Source organism: Schistocerca gregaria, chromosome 7 (genome assembly GCF_023897955.1).
Source record: "Schistocerca gregaria isolate iqSchGreg1 chromosome 7, iqSchGreg1.2, whole genome shotgun sequence".
Taxonomy (NCBI): domain Eukaryota; kingdom Metazoa; phylum Arthropoda; class Insecta; order Orthoptera; family Acrididae; genus Schistocerca; species Schistocerca gregaria.
In genome coordinates, this window is record NC_064926.1 from 40,930,151 (window position 1) to 40,938,297 (window position 8,147).

Sequence of the window (8,147 nt, forward strand, 5' to 3'; positions counted from 1 at the left end):
TGCGTTATATGTCCTATTTCTCGCGATACTGTATCGTCTGTTGTACTGTCCTCTATTCTCTGTCCATTTTCATGCTGGGTCTCTACCTCAATTCGGTCAAGGTCTCGATCTGCCACTGTTAATGTTTCCGAATCCCTTATTTTCTGTTTTAAAAGCAATTAACGCGCCCCACTTCGCGTCAACATGCGCTCATACGATCTCACGCGTTTCATACACTTTTTGTTCACACGACTTGACAAACCATTCACTCACTTGTTGGGTCAGAACCAACTTGTCAACGATGTATCCGCCACCTGCGCGCTTGCATTGGAGAGAAAACTTAATTCTAACTATTTTTAAAATTCATAACTTAATTATGCTGTTGTCTCTGCTAAAATGTTATTGAATACATTCTTACTATCTATCGCTGCAGCTACTGTTTTCGACTATGTATAACTTAAGAAAATTTATTTTTTTATTTATTAATTTTTTTTTACTACGAAAATTTTTCTACAGGATATTTTTTTGAACTAGTTAGGCATGTGATCGACCTTCAATCTTGGTATTTTACCATCCTGGCAGGGTCGCCATTTTCTAAACATTCATGGTGGTGTCTGTTTGTTCTATATCTTGTCTCCCTACCACTTTCGCGCAACGACGCTCTGAGCGTGTTTTTTAGGGAATTAAGTAGTTAGAACCTGGGACCTGTTGCTGCTAAGGAGACGCCAGACCACACATGACATCTACAATTCAGAAGAATTCAGTGAGACTAGCGATGATATAACCAAATACTTAATGATCTCAGCGTCAGCTCCACTGCACTCCCTGTGAAAGAATCTTAATACTAACTAAATTTAGTGGAAGGGGTTCAAGGCTTTCCTATTTTTAGTTAGCTGGTAACATAACGTCGAAAAAGAACTTAAGTTTACCGTTGGAAATTTTATTCTACTCACAAAACATCGTTTATAAATTGCACTATTGATAAAAGGAAATGTTTTAATACAGGATCGTAAAAACCAACTGCGTTCAACAAAAATGTGGACGAATATTCCCTGAATGGGTTTCCAAGTTCTACAATCGATCGAAGGATGACCTATGCCATATCACATCTATAATCTAGGTTAAATTTAAGTTTCACAAAAGAGAAAACTATCAAAATAGTCTACAGTGACCCTCAATTATCTTTAATTACTTATCTAACTTGTCGTAAATTACAGTGGCTGATGTGGCTTCTCAATAACTACATAAAAGAAAAATCATCGCGTTTCATATCTGTTATTCAAGTGGCAAATGTGAACACCATGAGTTTTAATTAACGATCGACACTAGTAATACGCAAAAAGAGGGTGTAACAGATGAGACTTCTGGAGTTCTGAGTAAAGCCTTATGCGCTCAAAAATGCGGCATCGCGTGCTTTCTTTACCTTGTCGGTGTATAGGCAGCGTCAGGGCAGCGGCGGGCAGCACAGCTCCTCTCACCTCGCCATCTCGGGAGCAACTCTCTCCTAACTTCTCCTTACTACAATTTTCCAAAGTTGTTTTAAAAAAACTATCTGGCTGTGTTTTCATCTGACCAATCAGGGTCTCAATGTTAACCTTAAGCTCCGCCTACAAAAATTCTGTCTATCCAATGAGAAACGTTATACTTTTCGTGGTGGGGCAATGTTTTTAAATTTTGCAGCGTAACAGAGACGCGAAAGAGTCTCACGCTAAAACATGCAGCTGGTGTGGTCCTTTTCGCGTTATCGTATGATATATACTGTTCTTCTGGAGGGCTCTATCTTTTAACATGGGCTGGCGAGTGGTCCTAATGTAACAGACACGCGAAAAAGTCTTACGCTGAAACTTGCGGGTGGTAGTCTTAGAGGTAGGGTTGCGACGTGGGTGTCCAGTCCATCCCTTATCGTAGGGTTTTCTAGCTTAACACGGTTCTGCTCTCGGCTTCTGTTCTCGTTTCTCCCCTCGGAACTGCATCGGTCTCATGGTGGGAAGGTACGACATGCATTTAGGCATTCTCGTGTTAGTCTGTGGTATTCCATTTGCTCACTCGTTACTCGTATTACTTTCGTTAATTTAATGTCACGATTTATCTGGAGCTATGTGACATACTACTGGATTTGCTTATAATGTCAGGTTTTTCATGTAAGGTGTTGGATTTGCCTGACACCTTACATACGGCACAGTACAAAGTCTTTCAAAATTTCTAATGCTCCTTTAGCTATTATCTAGTAATCTTTCTTTGTTTAACAATACATCTCTGATTCTTCTAAGCATGCATTTCAGCTTATACAGGGTGTTACAAAAAGGTACGGCCAAACTTTCAGGAAATATTCCTCACACAAAGAAAGAAAATATGTTCCTGAAAGTTTGGACGTACATTTTTGTAACACCCTGTATAAGCTGAAATGCATGCTTAGAAGAATCAGAGATGTATTGTTAACAAATTTCTCTTCTTCAGAAACGCTTTCCTTGCCATTGCCAGTCTACATTGTATATCCTCTCTACTTCGACCATCATCAGTTATTTTGCTCCCCAAATAGCAAAACTCCTTTACTACTTTAAGCGTCTCATTTCCTAATCTAACTCCGGCAGCATCATCTGATTTAATTCGACTACGTTCTATTATCCTCCTTTTGCTCATATCCTCCTTTCAAGACATTGTCCATTCCGTTCAACTGCTCTTCCAGGTCCTTTGCTATCACTGACAGAATTATAATGTCATCGGCGAACCTCAAGGTTTTTATTTCTTCTCCATGGATTTTAATTCCTACTCAGAATTTTTCTTTCGTTTCCTTTACTGCTTACCCAATCTACAGATAGAATAATATCGGGGATAGGCTACAACCCCGTCTCACTCCCTTCCTAACCACTGCTTCCCTTTCATGCCCCTCGACTGCCATCTGGTTGCTGTACAAATTGTAAATAGCCTTTCGCTCCCTTTATTTTATCCCTGCCACCTACAGAATTTGAAAGAGTATTCCAGTCAACATTGTCAAAAGCTTCCTCTAAGTCTACAAATGCTAGAAACGTAGGTTTGCCTTTCCTTAATCTACACTCCTGGAAATGGAAAAAAGAACACATTGACACCGGTGTGTCAGACCCACCATACTTGCTCCGGACACTGCGAGAGAGCTGTACAAGCAATGATCACACGCACGGCACAGCGGACACACCAGGAACCGCGGTGTTGGCCGTCGAATGGCGCTAGCTGCGCAGCATTTGTGCACCGCCGTCAGTGTCAGCCAGTTTGCCGTGGCATACGGAGCTCCATCGCAGTCTTTAACCCTGGTAGCATGCCGCGACAGCGTGGACGTGAACGGTATGTGCAGTTGACGGACTTTGAACGAGGGCGTATAGTGGGCATGCGGGAGGCCGGGTGGACGTCCCGCCGAATTGCTCAACACGTGGGGCGTGAGGTCTCCACAGTACATCGATGTTGTCGCCAGTGGTCGGCGGAAGGTGCACGTGCCCGTCGACCTGGGACCGGACCGCAGCGACGCACGGATGCACGCCAAGACCGTAGGATCCCACGCAGTGCCGTAGGGGACCGCACCGCCACTTCCCAGCAAATTAGGGACACTGTTGCTCCTGGGGTATCGGCGAGGACCATTCGCAACCGTCTCCATGAAGCTGGGCTACGGTCCCGCACACCGTTAGGCCGTCTTCCGCTCACGCTCCAACATTGTGCAGCCCGCCTCCAGTGGTGTCGCGACAGGCGTGAATGGAGGCACGAATGGAGACGTGTCGTCTTCAGCGATGAGAGTCGCTTCTGCCTTGGTGCCAATGATGGTCGTATGCGTGTTTGGCGCCGTGCAGGTGAGCGCCACAATCAGGACTGCATACGACCGAGGCACACAGGGCCAACACCCAGCATCATGGTGTGGGGAGCGATCTCCTACACTGGCCGTACACCTCTGGTGATCGTCGAGGGGACACTGAATAGTGAACGGTACATCCAAACCGTAATCGAACCAATCGTTCTACCATTCCTAGACCGGCAAGGGAACTTGCTGTTCCAACAAAGACAATGCACGTCCGCATGTATCCCGTGCCACCCAACGTGCTCTAGAAGGTGTAAGTCAACTACCCTGGCCAGCAAGATCTCCGGATCTGTCCCCCATTGAGGATGTTTGGGACTAGATGAAGCGTCGTCTCACGCGGTCTGCACGTCCAGCACTAACGCTGGTCCAACTGAGGCGCCAGATGGAAATGGCATGGCAAGCCGTTCCACAGGACTACATCCAGCATCTCTACGATCGTCTCCATGGGAGAATAGCAGCCTGCATTGCTGCGAAAGGTGGATATACACTGTACTAGTGCCGACATTGTGCATGCTCTGTTGCCTGTGTCTATGTGCCTGTGGTTCTGTCAGTGTGATGATGTGATGTATCTGACCCCAGGAATGTGTCAATAAAGTTTCCCCTTCCTGGAACAATGAATTCACGGTGTTCTTATTTCAATTTCCAGGAGTGTATTTTCTAAGGTAAGTCGTAGGGTGAGTATTGCCTCACGTGTTCCAACATTTCTGCGGAATCTAAACTGACCTTCCCTGAGGTCGGCTTTACCAGTTTTTCCATTCGTCTGTAAAGAATTCGCGTTATCATTTTGCAGCTATGACTTATTAAATTGATAGTTCGGTAATTTTGACATATGTCTACAACTGCTTTCTTTGAGATTGGAATATTCTTCATGAGGTCTGAGCGTATTTCGCCTGTCTCTCGTACATCTTGCTCAGCAGATGGTAGAGTTTTGTCAGGACTGGCTGTCCCAAGACTGTCATTAATTCTAATGGGATGTTGTCTACTCGCGGGGCCTTGTTTCGACGTAGATCTTCCAGTGTTTTGTCACCCATGTAACGGAAATATGTTCGTACTTCCTACAGCCAACTGAGCAACTTTGAAAGAGTCCAAATTGTAGCCTTCTGTTTAGTGTGATGGTCCTTCTGAAAAACTGCCACACCAGTTAGACGTGTTGCATTAGTTGCGCAATAATGCTGTATCAGTGGTCACTTGAACTTACACACAACCATAGACGTGGTTCTGGACATCAGTGCAGCGGAGACCGCCACCTGGATTGACGTATTGAAACGGCAGCAATGGCACATCGTACAGTTACCATAGCAGGGATAGGCTTGTGAGAGACGAACTGTTGCAAACAGGTTATTAGCAATGGGACTACGGACATGCACACTTCTAGGCCGTCTTCCACTCGCGCCTCAGCTCAACTGCTGCCGCCAGAGGATCACTTGGAAGATGAGCTGGTGCGTCGTGGTCTAAGAAACTAATGATCAAAGTCCGAAAACAATTTATTGGACTGTTCAATTACCCAAAACAAAATCTCCAAGTATAACACCAACACAAAACAGTGATCCGTCTTCGAATCAAAACTACATACAAGAATAATATAGAAAGCAAATGAAATAATTTTCTACTAGTCTCCGCCAGAGACTTCTCTGACGTACCAAGCCTAATCCAGAGATCAGCGAGAAGATCCAAGCCGGGCTGCCTGGGCGGGAGCTATCCACGTCTGCTGGCGGTCGATGAACTGCCGATGTGCGGCCGAGCACCGGCCTCTATAGCGCTTCGGTGGAGGAGTATCTCAGAACTATTTTCCATCACGTGGTTTGATGTGTTAAAATAGTTCTAGGATCAGCAGCGACCTCTACCTTACGTGCTGGTCCCTGGTGGCCGCTGGTGTCTTTGCTGTGTTGTTGTTGTTGTTGTTGTGGCCGTTCATTAATATTGCCTGTCGGTTGTGTAGTGCTTCGGTGTGCTTGCGAAACGGGCAACCCGCGGCTGCAGGCAGTCAGTTTGGTTGCTGGTACTGTAGGCGTCGTGATGTCTGGTGGAGAAGGCCACAGCATACTGCATAAGCAGTTGCAGCAGTAAACAGAGTCAACAGGAAAACTCGAAAAGGAATACTATTTTTTTTCTGGCAGTGTATGATACCGCTTTCAACGCTTCAGTTGCGGTTGTGATTGAAATATTACGCCATCCCGTGAACTCGTATATCCGTCACAGTCGTTCGTATTTCTGGCATCCTGTTTTGTTCACTAGTTTCTGAGGTAGTGTCGTCCTAACCGCCGTCTGCTTCACGTCTGCTGTGCAGCGAGCTACCTTAATTTAAGTATTAACTGTATTTTTCTAACTTGTCACTTCTTCTTACGTGTGTTTTTGCTTTTAGGAAGCTTTAATCGTCGAGTGCTAATAATAGTGTTCCATAGATTTGGGGTTTGTTTTGAATACAGTAAGAGAGGGTCCCTTTAGTCAGCCATAGTGCCAGTAGGGCCAGTGTTTGTTTTGAATACAGTCCAGAGACAGGTAGTGCTATTTTCATAGTTTTCTACAAGAAGTGGCTAGCAACCACAGTTTAGTCAATGATCAGCCGCCTTTAGTGAATTAGCAGTCTAGTTAAAAGTTGATTAAGTCTCTTCAGTAAATTGATTCCTTAGGATGGATAGGATGTGTGACTGCTATGTACGGATGCAGGAGGAGCTGGCCACTCTTCGCCAACAGCTGAGCGTGTTGATGGCTGCGGTCAGCCGTCTTCAGGTTACTGCCTCGGAGTGTAGCGGCAGTGGGGAGTCTGGTGCGTCGCAAGGTACACCCCAGGTGTTACATGCTTCACCCACTGTCCCTGCTGTCGAGACATCTTCGCGGCTACCAGCGCGATTGGGCCACCCTCTCCCCAAGGGGAGTGGCGGGTTCAGCGGCGTTCGTGGCGCACGAGGCGGAGGGTCAATGTGGAGGCTGGCCGTGTGGCATCGCCCGCTCTGCCTGTGAGTGGACATGTGGCTGCTCCTTCAGCAAGGTCCGAGCAGGTACACGGGGGGAGGGGTTTATTAGTTATTGGGAGCTCCACCGCTAGGCGGGTGATGGAGCCTCTTAGGGAAATAGAGGAAATGTCGGGGAACAGGGCCAGTGTTCACTCTGTCTGCTTGCTGGGGGGTCTCATTCGAGATGTGGAGGAGGCCCTACCGGCGGCGGTAGAGAGCATTGGGAGCACACGATTGCAAATTGTTGTTCATGTCGGCACCAATGACTCCTGCCGTCTGGGTTCAGAGGTCATCCTCAGTTCGTACAGGAGGTTGGCGGAATTGGTGAAGGCGGAAAGCCTCGCTCGCGGGGTGGAATCAGAGCTAACTATTTTTAGTATCGTTCCCAGAACCGATCGCGGCCCTCTGGTTCGGAGCCGAGTGGAAGCCTTAAACCAGACGCTCAGACGATTCTGCAGAGATCTGGGATGCAAATTTATCGACCTCCGCTATCGGGTGGAGAAATGTAGGGTCCCCCTGAATAGCTCAGGCGTCCACTACACGCTGGAATCGGCTACAAGGGTAGCGGAGTACGTGTGGAGTGCACATGGGTTTTTTTTTAGGTTAGAGAATTCCCTCCCTAGACCCCACAAGACGCCTCCTGAGACGCGGCAAGGTAGGAGTAGGCAAAATGCAACAGGGAATAACAATATTAATGTGCTAATAGTAAACTGCAGGAGCGTCTATAGATAGGTCCCAGAACTGCTCTCATTAATAAACGGTCACAACGCCCATGTAGTACTAGGGACAGAAAGTTGGCTGAAACCAGATGTAAACAGTAATGAAATTTTAAACTCAGATTGGAATGTATACCGCAGAGACAGGCTGGTAGTGAGGGGGGGGGGGGGGGCGTGTTTATAGCGATAAGAGTGTAATACTACCGAAGGAAATTGACGGGGATAGAAAATGTGAAATGATTTGGGTGAAGGTCACGGTTAAAGCAGGCTCAGACATGGTAATTGGACGTCTCTATATGTCCCCGAGTTCAGCAGCTGTTGTGGCTAAGCACCTGAAGGATAATCTGTATAATATTTCGAGAAGATTTCCCCACCATGTTATAGTTCTGGGTGGAGATTTTAATTTGCCGGATATAGACTGGGAGACTCAAACGTTCATAACGGGCGGCAGGGACAAAAAAATCCAGTGAAATATTTTAAAGTGCTTTATCTGAAAACTACCTTGAGCAGTTAAACAGAGAACAGACTCGTGTCGATAACATATTAGACCTTCTGGTGACAAACAGACCCGAACTATTTGAAACAGTTAATGCAGAACAGGGAATCAGCGATCATAAAGCGGTTACTGCATCGATGATTTCAGCCTTAAATAGAAATATTAAAAAAGGTAGGAAGATT